The sequence below is a fragment of the Rhinolophus sinicus genome, chromosome 18, assembly GCF_057876585.1.
Source record: "Rhinolophus sinicus isolate RSI-liver-muscle chromosome 18, RSI-T2T, whole genome shotgun sequence".
Taxonomy (NCBI): domain Eukaryota; kingdom Metazoa; phylum Chordata; class Mammalia; order Chiroptera; family Rhinolophidae; genus Rhinolophus; species Rhinolophus sinicus.
In genome coordinates, this window is record NC_142518.1 from 104,648,327 (window position 1) to 104,664,399 (window position 16,073).

The 16,073-nt window shown below is 39.1% G+C and overlaps 1 long non-coding RNA gene across 1 annotated transcript in view; it reads right to left on the reverse strand.

The window, feature by feature from the left end:
• Positions 1–8,158: 8,158 nt before the first annotated feature.
• Positions 8,159–16,073, reverse strand: part of LOC148754689 (uncharacterized) — a 257,160-nt gene continuing 249,245 nt past the window's right edge. Inside the window, exons 4-5 of the long non-coding RNA XR_016020004.1 lie at positions 8,696–8,791; positions 8,159–8,369 (exon numbers count right to left, since the gene is read on the reverse strand). This is a non-coding gene — a long non-coding RNA (uncharacterized LOC148754689). The remainder of the gene's footprint in view (positions 8,370–8,695; positions 8,792–16,073) is intronic.

The following is a 16,073-nucleotide window of genomic DNA, read 5'->3' on the forward strand; positions in this document are numbered from 1 at the left end:
GAAAAAGTGCTACATATCTCATTATTAATTATCACTATGGTCACTTTCAAAGTACTCCCCTTGGGAAGCTATGCACCGATGCCAGTGCCTAGTCTACACTTCAAAGCAGTTTTGGAACTCTTTCTCTGGAATGGCCATCAGAGCTGTCGTCGTATTACCCTTGATGTCCTGAATGTCATCCAAATATCTTCCTTTCAATATTTCCTTTAACTTTGGGTACAGAAAGCAGTCAGATCAGGTGAGTAGGGAGGGTGTTCCAATATAGTTATTTGTTTACTGGCTAAAAACTCCCTCACAGACAGTGCCGTGTGAGCTGGTGCATTGTCGTGATGCAAGAGCTCCTTCGGGACCATTTTTGCACACACCTTTCTCATGCCAAGATTTTCAGTTAAGATTTTCCTAACTGTTTCTCTATCACTGTTTACTTAGTCTGCTATGCTTCTCACAGTCGGCTGACAATTTTGACGCACAATTCAACGAATTTTTGCAATGTTTTAATTTGTTCTGCTCGTTACTGGCCGCTCTGACCTCTCTTCATCAGTGATGCATTCTCTGCCCTGAGAAAAACCTTTATTCCATTTGGACACTGCCATTTTCTTCATGGCATTATCCCCATAAACTTGGACTAACATGTCCCTGATTTCACTTCCACTCTTGCCAAGTTTAAGGAGAAATTTAATGTTTGTTCATTGCTCTAATTTAAGCTCAGACATTCTCACGATGGCAAACACACAACAACAATAATGAATGCCACTCAGCAAGATTCCACCACACATCAACAAGAACACAGCTGCGAGACACTGATATACCAAGGTTATGACACCTTATCGAGCTGTTTGTACAGTGCTGTCAATGTAAGCGCATGGTGGCAAGTTCACAAACTTAATGGTCAGACCTCATATACAGGAGGTATCCATGTTTTTAAACTTGTTTGTTTTTCTCCTGTTAGTATCTTTTATTACAAAGGAGTCATCCAAGAACCTAAAATGGTAGAGGGAAAATAATTTATCCTCCCAGACACAACCCCAGTTTTTGAAGTATAAAATAGGGATATGATAGTGCCTACTTAAATGGTTGTTATACAGATAAATGAGATAATTAAGCATTTAGCTTAATGCCTTAGCTTACAATGAGTGCTTAGTAAGCGCTAATTGGATGAATAAATGAATGCCTGTGATACTAGATACTAGATACTGTGGAGAGGACTAAGAGGGGACCTTCCAGGAGTGACAAACTAGTTTGGGAGACAGAAAGGCATATGTTACAAAGAAAAGCCAACCATAGTACCTGTTTCTTACCAAGTGCTTGTAGATGGTAAAAACTGCAGAATAATTGAGGACTAACCAGAACAGATGGTACAATGTCATTATCTAGGAAGACTGCTGACCTTGCCAATATCAGCAGAATGACGTGAGAATGGAGCACCAGGGACAAATTAAATGATTCTTCTAGACTAGGGATTTATTGGACAAAGTGTACATTTTCTCAGGGTTGGGATGCCCAAAGGACTAACTGGATACAAACGCATCTTGTAAGAAGCACAATTTTAGAACCTTATGCCATCCAAATATTCTACTTTTGACCCTAATTCTTTGGTTTCCAGTGCTGGATGAAAAAGGGTTTTTATGGAAAGTAAGCTCACAGGGTGATGTGATCATAAATTCCTAACTGGGCAGGTAGGTCATAGTGGGTAGTCCCGCCCCAGGCCTATAATTTCTTTAGTGAAAAAGGTTTGGTTTTGCCTTAAGCAGCCGTCCATTGTTTCTGTGCATCTAGGTTAATGTCTGTTTGGAATGCCATTTTTCAGACTCCTCCTTCTAACGGGTGACCACCCTCAAGATAGCACATAATCTCATTAACTATCCTGTAATCAATCCCTGCCTTGCTTCCCCCGCCCCCAACCTTCATGTAATCTTAGGTTCCCTCCTTAATTTCAAATGCATTAAAGAAGCTGCAAAACTGCTATTCTCCCAAGCATTTGAGATCTTGCTCCCAGGCATATGCTGTCAGTTTGGCTCAAATAAACAACTACAAGAATTCTCTATAGGTCTGGACATTTCTCACATCAGCGATGTCAAGTCAGGGGAGTGGCTGATATAGTTGAAACTGTTCCCATGACTTTTCTGCTCACATAGACTCAACCATGGTAGTAGCAGTAATTCTCCTCATGCCTGGGCCTTCTAGAATACTTTCACCCATTATCTCTAAATGTTCACCACTGTCCCCTAAGATTAAAACATTTCCCCCATTTTATAGGTGCAGGAAACGAGACCCCCAAGGAGGAAAGTGACCTGCTCAAAGTCTGAGATCCAAAAAACAGTAAATACAGAGCCCACGTCTCTGGCCTCCACTGATACTGAGTTAGGAATCCTTTTTCTCTTATCCCTCAGCACCCTGTGTCACCCTCTGGCTTGTGCCGTCTTCCATACTAGACCAGGAATTTCTTAAAAGGAGATGCTTGTCTTATTCATCTCTGTGTCCCCAGGTGGGCTTGGAACAGAATGGATACACAAGAAATGTTTAATAAATAAATGAAAAGGTGAACAAATGAATAAGTGAATGTACAAACTAACTTGAGTCTCCCAATGTCTTTGATAAGCTGTGTCTCAATGAGTGAAAATCAAACATATAAAAACCATCTGTACACTCCTCCCTTGCTGGCAGATACCTACAACACGTTTTTCTTATTAAATGACTGGAGAGAGAAAACATAGAGGGTGCCAAAAAAATGTGAAAAAACTGTATTAAAATTGTAATACTCAATATATACCGCTAACAAAAGATGAATACAAGTCATGTGTGACTTCTGCAATTACAAGAGGTGCTCAAAGTGGTTACCATCAGCATAATTTTAATACAGTTTTTTCCTTTCTTAAAATGTGTATACATTTTTTTGGCACCCTCTGTGTGTGTGTGTGTGTGTATATATATATATATATATATATATATATATATATATATATACACACATATATATATATATTATACATTTTTTTAATATATAAATTTTGGGGGGGAATATCGGGGAACAGTGTGTTTCTCCAGGGCCCATTAGCTTCAAGTCGTTGTCCTTCAATCTAGTTGTAGAGGGCACAGCTCAGCTTCAAGTCCCATCACCCTTTTCAATGTTTAGTTGCAGGGGATGCAGCCCACCATCCCATGTGGAAAATGAACTGGCAACCTTGTTATTAAGAGCTCTCGCTCTAACCAACTGAGCCATCTGGCCACCCCTATATATAGTATACATTTGTTCAAGTAGCTTTCAATCAGTTTTGGAACAAATGTCTATACATCTTCAATCCAGAATATTAAAAGACAATACCATTTTTCACTCACAGTAGTATTGTGCTCTTCTCCATCAAATAAGAGCATTAAGAGGGAACTAGTACATTTCATGAAGCTTCTACTGTGGGTTAAGAGCTGTAGTGGGTTCAATATTGTCCTTAAAAATATTATGTTTACCCAGAGCCTCAGAACGTGACCTTATTTGGAAGCAAGGTCTCTGCAGATGTAATTATTTTAGGATCTCAAGATGAAATCATCCTGGAGTTGGGGCGGGCCCTAAATGCAATGATTGGTCTCTTGACAAGGAGGAGAGGTTTGGATACAGAAAGATACAAAGATACACACTAGACAGAGACAGACAGAAGACCATGTGAGGACAGAGGCAGAGATCAGAGTGATGCTGCCACAAACCAAGGAAGGCTAAGGACTGTCACCAACCCCAGAAGTGAGGAGACCAGCATGATACAGTTTCTCCCTCAGAACCTTCAGAATGAACTAACCTTGCCGACACCTTGATTTCAGACATTTTGCCTCCAGAACTATGAGAGAATAAATTTGTGTTATTTTAGGCCTGTGCATTTGAGGTAATTTGTCAGAGCAGCCCTGGAAAACGAATACGGGAATCCAACAAATTTTCTCATTTAATTTTTGCAACAGCACCGTCAGACAGAAATCATTGTATATATTTTATAGATAACCATGATGAATCAGAAAGCAACAGTAACTTATTTCATTCCTCTGACTTGGACGCAGTGTTTAGTCTGTGCTAAATTCTGCTTATATACTGGGAAGCACCAATTATAAATGATCCAGCCAGAATTTGAACGTAGGTCTGCCTGACTCCAAAGACATGATATTCGCATGACATGCATAAGAAATGGTCCTACAGAGCTCCTGAATCGTGTGGTGCCAATGGAACCCCAATACTGTCTACCAAGTCTTCGTACACTTGGAAATTACACTTCACTGAAGGTCCCATCTGTGTCTCAACGCTCTTTTCCCAATAAGACCAAGCAGGAGAACAGGACACATACTTTGCTTTCTGAAAACAAAATGCTAAGGGGAAAATTTCTCTCTTCAGATAAAGGGCTGAAATAACGGCCTCTCTTCCTTTCAAAGTAAAAATGTTTTGCAGGTGCTTCCCTACCCCACGGCAAAGAGGCATTTGTACCATCTGCTCATCGTATCGGGGTCAAGGGCGGTATGTCTGAAGACAATTGTGCGGTTTCACTGAAAACCAAAAGAAGGTTTGTTGGATCCCAATTCTGGAATCATATGGTGGCAACTTTTACTTAGGGGTCTTCAGGTACAAGTATCAGCAGTACCTCACTTTGATCGATCTCTCCAATAAAATAAGGATCGACCTGCTCCATGCACGAGAGTCAAAGGGTAGACTGAACTGTGGTGGGTTTGAGGTCAAACAGCATTGGAGTCAAGACCTGACTGTGTTGCAGTGACAAAGTTGTAGAATCACAATATAAAAGGATTAGAAAGTCAGTCATTTTCACTTCGTTAGTTTACCGATGATGGGAAAGGGACTTGGCCAAGGTTTTGCAGAAAGACTAGAAAGCAGGGTTCATTCCTTTAAACTGATGCTCTTCGTACAGATTATGAGGTCTGCCAGTGGAGTTCGTGAACTTGTTGCAACGATGTTGCTAACCATTTTTGATATCAGAGGGATTATTCAGATGAATTTGTACCAACTGGACAAACAGTTAACCAAGTTTGCTATGTGGAAGAGCTGAAAAGCCTGCATGAAAAAGTTAGACGACCTGAACTTTTTGCCAACAACTCATGGCTCTTGCAACATGACGATGCACCAGCTCACAGGGCACTGTCTGTTAGGGAGTTTTTAGCCAGTAAACAAATAACTGTATTGGAACACCCTCCCTACTCACCTGATCTGGCCCCCAATAACTTCTTTCTTTACCCGAAGATAAAGGAAATATTGAAAGGAAGACATTTTGATGACATTCAGGACATCAAGGGTAATATAATGAACAGCTCTGATGGCCGTTCCAGAAAAAAAGTTCCAAAATTGCTTTGAAGGGTGGACTAGGCACTGGCGTCAGTGCATAGCTTCCCAAGGGGAGTACTTCAAAGGTGACTGTAGTGATATTCAGCAATGAGGTATGTAGCATTTTTTCTAGGATGAGTTCACGGACTTAATTGTCCTACCTTGTACGTTCTTTCTTTGAGCCTCAAAATCCTTGTTTGTAAATTGAGGCTAAATATACCAGTAGGCATACCTAATAGGGTTATTGCGATCATCAAATGTGAGAATCTATGTGAAAGAACTTGGGCCAAACACTTCGTGTCTCTGGGTCTCAAGTAGTTACTTTCAAATGAGGAGAATGCAGCAGATAATTCCTCAGTTATAATATTTGTTGTTTCTATGTGTTTTGTGAAGTGTGAAGTGGCATATGAATATACTCTATCCTCATTATCTCTATATCCCTGAACTGAACAGTTTGTCTCTTCTCGATTCAGTTTCACCAACAGTGAACAAAATTTTTGAGGTGAGAATGAAACAAAACATCTCTATCCCAAGGGCATGGCCACATTACGCATTCCATTAAAGAATATAATTAAATGAACATACACAAAAAAGTTCTGCTAAATGATCAAAAACAAAGCTACAATCAAGAAGGAGTGCTGCTTTCCATCATGGTTTTGTGCCATGTTCTTACACTTCTCATTTTGATTGAAAGAAATTTTGGCTCTATTTTAAATCCCACTATTTCTCAGGAAATTCTCTTACAAAAATGATTCATTTCCTCTCTAAACAATAGTTAATTAAACACTCTATTTGTGAGGGTCAGAATATACAAAAGAAATAGGTTCACGTAACTGCAATTGTTACCTACCCAGGTGCAAGGTTTTGTTGGTACAGGGAAATATGGAGAGGAAGTTAGAAGGAGATCTTTTTCCAATAGACATGTGTTGTATCTATTTTCTAATATTAAAAAGGGGGTGAGGTGGGAGCAATTTTGAGGGTCCGATGAGGGGAAACAGAATTCTAACTAAGACCCTTGATGAGTACTTTTAAGTTTTTAGAAAGGCTATTTAGAGGCATGTGTACAATGCTCTATTGGCCATATCCTGAAAGGAAGAATCCTGGTAAATGTAATCAACCATTCATCATCCATTCAATTGTCCAGCCATTCAACAACTAATCTTGAGTCCACACCAGGCATCACTCTAGGCTTTGGGGGTAAAACAGTGAACAGACAAAAATTCCTACCCTCGTTGTTTACTTTGGTGGGGGGTGGATGGGAGGGGGTTAGACAATAAACAAAAAAAATAAGAAAAGTATGTAACAAGTTAATTGGTGAAAAGGCGATGGAAAATAATGAAGTTAGGAAAAGAGATAAGGAAGATTTCTGCAGAGAGCTGCAGATGAGGGAGTTAGCCATGAAGATATCCAAGGGAAGAGCCCCTAGGCAGAGCGAGCAGCAATTGCAAAGGCCATGAGGCACAGAGGGGTGACACTGGACAGGTTAAGGAGTGGGGAAGACTTCTTGCGGGCACATAGACACCCAAATAAATGTTGACCTTTACTCAGAATGAGATGAGAAACCATCGGACATTTCTGAGCACCGAAGAATATGATTTGATATATGCCTTAATCTGATAAATGGGGCTGTTCTGCTGAGAACAGACTGAAGAGGAACAAGGATGGAAACAGGGAGATCTGTTAGCAGGCCACAGGGGTCATCCAGGTGAGAAGTGCTGGTGAGTCAGATCAGGATGGTAGCGTCGTCGCAATGATGGTTACGAGAAGTGGTCAAATTACGGCTGTATTTTGAATATTGAACAAATAGGCCATTATTTCAGGCATACTGTGTAAAACACTAACATTCAAATCATCTCTCGTGTTTAGGCTAAAGGAATTGCAAACTTTAGAGTGCCACTTTGCATTCTCCAGGGTGCCAGGAATAGCAAACCAGATTGCCTGGCTTTGATCCAAAGGAACCCACTCGCTCTCTAAATCTTAGACAAAGAAGTTGGAAAAAAATATATTCTACAAATATCCTAATGTACCTAAAACTTTTTAAGAGGAGTTATACTCCTGGTGGTTTTTTCCTTTTGTACTATTAGTTCCAGCTTCTATTTTTATTGGCCAGGTATTGAAACATGTGTTCTGGGACCACACAGGGTAACTGAAGGGAAAACAACTGTGAGAGGCTTAAAAAATAAAGATTGCAAGAACATAATGCAAATGAGAAAACATGTGTGGCAACACCAATGTACAGATGTCTCTTTCGAGCTAAAATCAAATGTACTGCCAAGAAGTCACAGGTGTACACAGTATGTGGGAATGAAAGAATACCAAGTAAAGAGATTTATATTCAATACGCTTTCCTTCAATTGAGAGGTTGGGCACCATTTAAATATAGTTTGGAGATACTGGAGGATTTAAGAAAGGGAGTATCAGTAACTCCAAAATCTACCTAGGGAAGAAGGGAAAGGGTAGATAAACAAGGGTCACCGGAAAGCTTCTGCTAACCACGTTTTGTTCTTTGTATCTTTACGTGGTTTGACTATATTCTAATGTAACTGGGTTCAAATTGTATATTTAGCCAGCTTACTACGAGATATAAATAAAAATAGCCATCAATATCATTGTTGACAGGATGGGAAATTGACACATACACATTTGCATATACAAGTGATTCCTCTCCCACAATAGCTTCATTGATTTTTGCCATGCACAGAGACACCTGGCCCTGGGGATAACTGATGGGGACAACTGTTCTCTTTCTTTTCTTCCAATTCCTGACTCTGCTTATAGGAAAGAAGGGCGTCTATAATTATTTCAGGGAGAGAGGTCTTTTTGTACTTTACCCAAAGGTACCTTATGTGCTGGCAATGGCTCCTCTGGCTATTTCCTTTGTAAGTAGTCACCTTTTGGAGTATAGATGATGCTTCTGAAACTTCAGCGAGTACACAGAGCACTGGACCAGTTGCTAATAATTCAGATCCGGGGCCCAGTCACAGACCTCGTACACTGGAGTCTCAGTTGGATGGGGCCCAGAATATGCAACTTAACAAATATCCTAGCAGATTCCGAAGCTGGTGGCCTGTGAACAACAGTTTGAGAAACACTGTTATGACTGGGATTTCAGAAGTGAGAATGATCCGATCTCAAAACACGGAGTTCTAATTCTAGTTTTGCTATTTATTAAATATACGACCTTGATTAAGTTTGTAGAATGAGGATAATATGTGGTGTGCCAAGTTCACAGGCTTATTATAAAAGCAGAGAAGAAAATATATGTCACTGGTTCCTAAATCAGACCTTTTGCATCAGAATCACCTAGTGCTTATTAAAACTACATCTACATGGGACCCACTCCCAACCCAATGGAGCAGAATTCCTGAGAAAGGGTCTTAGTATTCCTTTTACCTCGCTCCTCTGTTGGAGCCCGTTTTCTGGATACTGCGTCTCCTGTTTTCTTGTTTTACACCTTTGTTTTCGTGTAACCCATCATTCAGCATTTTCCTGAGAAAGAATGCAGGAAAAGAATTTTAAAAATCTGAACATGAGATTATTCAACCTTTATAATCAATTCCTGGTTGGCTAAATACATAATATTATGTAGGAAACGACCTCCTTTCAGAATTTTTAAAGGATAGTTCTAATGTTTCTTTTTTTTTTTTTTTTTCGTATGTGATCTAGGTCCCCCCGCCCCTCAATATTTTTCTTTCAAGGAGCTTTTGTATTTACCCACTAATTTACTATTTCTGGCGTCTTACATTTCTTACTGTGGATCTGAGCTTACACCAGGCATCATTGCCTTTGTGTGAAGAAATCATTTAGCATTTCTTGGTGTGCAGGTCTGCTGGTGACAGATTCTCTTTGTTTCTGTAAAAATGTCTTTATTTCACGTTTTTTTTTGGGGGGGAAGGGTCTCATCATCTACTAGAGAATTCTGGGTTGATTGTTTCTCTTTTAGTTTTTTTTTTTTTAAGGAGGGTGCAGCTCACAGTGGCCCATGAGGGGATCGAACCGGCAACCTTAATGTTATTAGCTCCACGCTCTAACCTATTTATTATATTATATTATATTATATTATATTATATTATATTATATTATATTAATTATATTAATTATATTAATTATATTATCATATCATATCATATCATATCATATCATATCATATCATATCATATCATATCATATAAGACCTGGTTTTATATAGTAAAATTTTTGCTCCAAAAGACACATTAGAGCTGATTGTCCAGCTTGGTCTTATTTTTGGGGAAACACGGTTGTTGCTGAAGGGGAAGTCAGCTAATTTGTATCTTTGCTCCTCTGTATCTAATACCTTTTTTTTTTTCACTGACTAAATGTTTCTTTGTCTTTGGTATTTCAATAGTTTGACTAGATAAAACTAGAGGTACCTGCATATGTGTGGACCTGTATGTGAATTTATCCTGCCCAGGGTTCACTGAGCTTTTCTAACCTTTCAATTGATTATTTTGATCAACTTTGGGAAAATTTCAAATATTTTTCAAATAATGTGCAGCCCATTCTCGCTTTTCTCCTTCTGAGACTCCAAATAAATGCATTGGATTTTAATATTGTGGCACAAGACTCTAAATCTCTATTATTTTTTTGCAGTATCATATTATCTTGGTTTTTCAGATTAGAAAGTTACTCTTGATCCATATTCAAATTCACTGACTTTTCTGTCACCTCCAATCTGCTCTCAAACTCACCCAGGGGATTTTGCAAATCGGTATTGTACTATTCAGGTCTGGTTTTTCCATCCAGTTCTTTTCATAGATTTCCATTTTTTTGTCTGCAGAGATTCTCTATTTCAGGAATTTTCCTTCAATTCTTTTGTCATATTTTTCCTTTAACACTTTGAGGAAAATTAAAATCTCTGCTTTAAAGACTTGGACTGCTACATCTAATATCTGGGTCATTTGGGGTTTACTTTCTATTGATTGCTGTTTTTTCATGAACACGGACTGCATTTTCCTGTTTCTTTTTTCATCTATTACTATTTTAAACAAACTTTGAAGTATAAAATTAAGACTTTTGACAAATATATGCATCTGTGTAACCACCATCACATTGCTGAAACTATACAGTATGTTCTGTTTTATGTCTGGCTGTTGTTCAACACAACATTTTTGAGATTCATGCCCTTGTTATGCGTATCCAGTTACTTTCTTTTTGTCACTGAGCGGTGTACTGTGGTGTGGATATACCATTTACCATTTTATTTATCCATTTACCTATTGATAAAATTTAAATCATATCCAATTTTTTGTTACGACAATAGTATGCTATAAACATTCATACACAAGTTTTTGTGTACACAAGATTTTTAATTCCTCTATCATAAATACCTAGAGATAGGAGGGTGAAATCATTTTGTAAGTGTATATTTCATTTTATAAGAAACCACCAAAATGCTTACCAAAGATGTTGAATGAGTTTACATTCTCACCTGCAATGTACGACAGTTATAGATATTCCACATCCTCGACAGCACTTGGTTGTGTCTTCTTTTTAATGTTTGCCATTCTAGAACGTTATGGAAGTGATAATGTGGTCTTCCTGGTCTGGCTGGGCTGGAACTCTAATGTCCCCTGGCACGACTGAACCTTTAGTATCTCTGTTCTGGTTTTCACCCCATAGAAGCTGTTCTTTGGTAAACCTCAGACAGTTTCATCCAGGTTTGGGTTAAACCTGAACCTCAGAGACTAACTCATGGGGGACTCCCTAACAGACTTCTAGAGCTACTGTCTGCTCAGCTTTCTCCTCTCTTTTGTAAAGTCATCCAGGCGTTAGTACACTGCAGACCACAGTGCAGCGAGCTGGAGGCCAAGACAGTCTCACTGGGCTGATGAGGCAGAGATCAGAGCTCACAGTTGCAGCTGGAATCCAGGTGAGTGGACAAGCTTATGAATGTTTGCCTCCCTAAGAGACTGCAGTGTGTGTTGCCTGTTGATAAATGCCTGAACGCAATTGTCTCATATGATTTGTCCACTTTTATTACTGTTATCATGAGAGCTCTTCTCATACGTCTTACTCCAACCTAGCCAGAAGCAGCTCAGTGAACTTTTCATTTTTCTCTTTATCCTGGGTGTTCAAAAATTTCATGATATCATAAGCTTCTTTTCATTCTTCGCTGTGCTGGGTCCCTTCGATTTGGAAAACCATACTTTGCAGTTGTATGAATTTTACTTAATTCAGACATTCCCTCTCTCTTTTCTTCATTCTCTCTTTCTTGAACTTCTGTTAATTCAGATGTTAGATATGCTGAAATGATTTTCAAGACATTTAAAAAATATTTTAGGTGGCGGCCCGGTGGCTCAGGTGGTTAGAGCTCCATGCTTATAACTCCGAAGGCTGCCGGTTGGATTCCCACATGGGCCAGCGGGCTCTCAACCACAAGGTTGCCAGCTCAACTCCTTGTGGAACCGGATGGGATGGTGAGCTCCACCCCCTGCAACTAAGATTGAACACGGCACCTTGAGCTGAGCTGCCTCTTGGATGGCTCAGTTGGTTGGAGCGCGGGCTCTTAACCACAAGGTTGCCAGTTCAATTCCTCAAGTCCTGCAAGGGATGGTGGGCAGCGCCCCCTGCAACTAAGACTGAACACGGCACCTTGAGCTGAGCTGCCGCTGAGCTCCCGGATGGCTCAGTTGGTTGGAGCGTGTCTTCTCAATCACAAGGTTGTTGGTTCTCCTGCAAGGGATGGTGGGTTGTGCCCCCTGCAACTAGCAACGGCAACTGGACCTGGAGCTGAGCTGTGCCCTCCACAACTAAGACCGAAAGGACAACAACTTGAAGCTGAATGGCGCCCTCCACAACTAAGATTGAAAGGACAACAACTTGGAAAAAATCTTGGAAAAATACACACTGTTCCCCAATAAAGTTCCCCTTCTCCAATAAAATCTTTAAAAAATAAAAAAATAAATAAACTTTTCTATGTCATATTTCTTCTCTATCTTTTTGTTTTAATTTCTGGGACATTTCTTCAATTATATATTCTAAATTATGTATTGATATTTAAACATTTATGCTCTCATATATTTAACTTCTAAAATGTATTTATTATTCTCTGAATATTCCCTTTTTAGATAAAACTTGTTTTTTGATGGATGGTACATCTTCTCTTATCTCTGAATATATTAAGAATATTTTTGAATTCAGTGAATATTTTCTAGTGTAACATTTTAATTCCTTAATTGATTTTTTTTCATAATATGTTTATATTTCCTTAGCCCCAGGGCTTACTATATACCTCTCAACATTTCAGAATCTACTTCGAATTTATGTGACTTAATTCTAGTGAAAAATGTTATAACTCTACAGCTCCATTCTCTATATAATTGTACAGCTCTATTCTCTTCCCTTTTTTGGACTACTAATGATAGCTATTAATAGACCTGTATGCATACAATCCTAAGAATATACTACTTTAATTATTACTTTATATAATTTTATGTAATATGAAGAAGCTGAGAGAAGAAAATAGAAAAAGTATAATTAGAAAGTGCATTATATTAACCTTATTTACCATTTCTGGCTCTATTCATTTATTCCTATGGATTTGAATTCTCATCTGGTCTCAATTTACATTTACCACCTCCATTGTGCTGTTATTACTGTCATATATATTACAGGTCCAACAACACAGTTACATACATATTATTTTATACAATTTTTAAAAATCACTTAACAGAAGGAAAAGACATTTATATTTCCTTTTATAATTATACGAGGTCTGACAGTTAAGTTTGCGAACCCATCCTAGGAAAAGTGCTACATACATCATTGCTGAATATCACTATAGTCACCTTCGAAGTACTCCCCGTGGGAAGCTATGTACTGACGTCAGCACCTAGTCCACCCTTCAAAGCAATTTTGGAACTCTTTTTCTGGAATGGCCATCAGAGCTGTTGTCGTATTACCCTTGATGTCCTGAATGTCATCAAAATGTCTTCCTTTCCATATTTCCTTTATCTTCAGGGAAAGAAAGAAGTCATTGGGGGCCAGATCAGGTGAGGAGGGAGGGTGTTCCAATACAGTTATTTGTTTATTGGCTAAAAACTCCCTCACAGACAGTACTGTGTGATCTGTGCATTGTCGTGATGCAAGAGACATGAATTGTTGGCAAAAAGTTCAGGTCGTCTAACTTTTTCATGCGTCCTTTTCAGCACTTCCAAATAGTAAACTCAGTGAACTGTTTGTCCAATTGGTACAAATTCACAATGAATAAGCTCTCTGATATCAAAAAAGGTTAGCAACATCGTTGCAACAAGTTCGCGAACTTAATTGCCTTTTGATATTTTGTATGGATTAGAATTTCTGTCCTATGTCACTGGCTTTCAGCCTGAAGAACTTCCTTTAGTATTTTTTGTAAGCCAGATCTTCTAGCAAGAATTTTTTTTTGTTGTTTCTTTGGAAATGCTGTGATACCCCCCTCATTTTTGAAAGATCATTTTTCTGGATCTAAGGTACTTGGTTGGAACTATCTCTTGGCCTCTGTCTGCTACAGCACAGGTCCTATGGAGCAGGAGCAAGTCACTGAGCTCATTTTGTTCTCAGAGGCCCTTAGGCTTCTAGAATATGCCAGGTCCCATCAGCACTCCAAGACAAGCGAGACAGAAACCAGTTGCTCCAGAAAAGCTGGAATGTGGGATGCATGCTCCACTCTTCAGTACGCCCCTGAAGGAGAGGCTGCCAATTTGTATCAGTCTCTGTCAGTTGTACCATAGGTCCTTTGGACCAGCTCTTTTTTTGTTCTCAGCAGCCTCCAGGCATCTAGACTATGTCATATCTCATCAGCACTCTGAGACAAGTGAAACAAAAGCTAGTCCATCAGGCAGTCCTCCTGGAAGGTCAGAATGTTGGACTATGGTCCAATCTTCTTTTTTCCTCCCCAAGAAGAATCAGGGAGCTGGGTGTTTCTTCCCAGTTGTGTGGCACTGTGCCAGGGCAGCGACTATCGAGAGAGGGTGCCAGGAATTTTCCTACTTCTTTTTGACGGGGCTGGTTTTACTCTTGCCTTGGGTGTAAGAGCCTCTTAAATGATTTCTGGATTTCTCACAGACAAAATTGGTCCACGCATTGTTGTTAAACTGGTGTCTCCATGGGAAGGCAGAGGGTACAGGGCTTCCTAGTCTGCCATCTTGCTGTTGTCCTACCAGGATCTCTGGCCTCTGTGTTGAAAATAGTTGATGGAGGGAAGAAGCAGTTAGGTCAGTTAGGAGGCCATATAACAATTGAAGTGTGAGATGATGGTGATTTGGACCAACATGGTAGCTCTGGAGGGTGTGAGAAATGGTGAGACTCTAGGTATATTCTGAAGATAGAACGCACAGGGTTTGCCGGTGGATTGGAAGCAGGAATTGTGAAGCTATGACAATGGTGACTTAAAGATCTTTGTTCTGAGCAACTGAATGGATAGCATTGTTTTTAATTGAGATGGGGAGAGATTCCAAATGGAACAGATTGTGTGAGTGGGGAGGGGAAAGATCAAGATGTTTGGAGATGCTAATTTAGATTCGCCTATAATGCAATCAATTGGAGAAGTCCAGCAGTGGTTACATAAAATCAGGAGGAGTTCAGGGGAGAGGGACTACTGGGGTTTTTACTTGAAAAACAAACACAAGAACAGAAGCATTATGACAGTATGTTTGCCTGTTTGTTCAATTCTGTTTTGTTCACTTCCAAGAACAATCCCTGGCTCATATAAGAACTATAAATATTTATTAAATAGAATTTGCATAGTTTCTGTAAGGTAGTGTAGATTTTAAAACATGTGTTTCATCCACCATGTTGTATCAGAAGTCCATAGCAAGAAATCTCTATCCTTCAATTGTGTATTTGGCCTCCTAGAAGTAAAAGATATTTGAACCACATATGGTGAAAAAGGGGTGCTAATATTGTTTTAGGGTCAACTTGTTATGAGGTTATAAAGTCTTCCGAGTAATTTTAGCATTGTTTGAAACCAGGGTCTGAAACACCTTGAGAAATGTCACTTCAAATATGTTTAAAGAAATGACAACATCCTTAGTTTAGTAACAAGGCATCAAAGGTTACCAGTTTTAATAGGCTCGTGAAACAAACGAACGAATATTAGTAAGACACTTTTGAATAAGGCTCTGATTATTTAGAAACTGTTCATTACATTGTTTGTAATTATTTTAAATACTTAGAAGAATGTGCTATATATAGATAGATATATGCTTGGGTGTATAATTATTTAATCAATTAATTAGGTATCTTATCCATAAGCTAATTTGTTAGTTTGAATCTGATTAGTTAAATGAGTTAACAACTGAACTTTTGAACCAACCCAGGGCTGGTCACAGTCCTTCAACATTTTTCATGAAATCTGCAATAGAGGGTGTGCTAATCAACGTAACAAATTTTAGACATGAGTTTTCATGTCTAAAACTAGGAATAAACAACATTCCAGATACATGAATTGTCTGGAAATACCGTTCAGGCCTGGCTGCCTTTGCATAAATAAGGTAAAAGAAAAAAGTGGGCCCTGTAGTTTATGTTCTTTGTGAGGTCTCCCTCGGCTCAGGACTCCAACCTATTTTCATGGGATTCTGCGGCCTGATATCACTAAAAGTATAGTGGAATTCTACAGTAGGTTTTGCCACATCTGGTTTAAAACAAGATTATTGCTACATACGATCTGAATGAACCTCTCATGTGAAATCCTTGTAGAGTGTCCAAAGGGACAATGGCTGGGTCTTCCTCCAGTTTACCGATAGGTTGAATGACTGTTTGGGAAACTGACTGC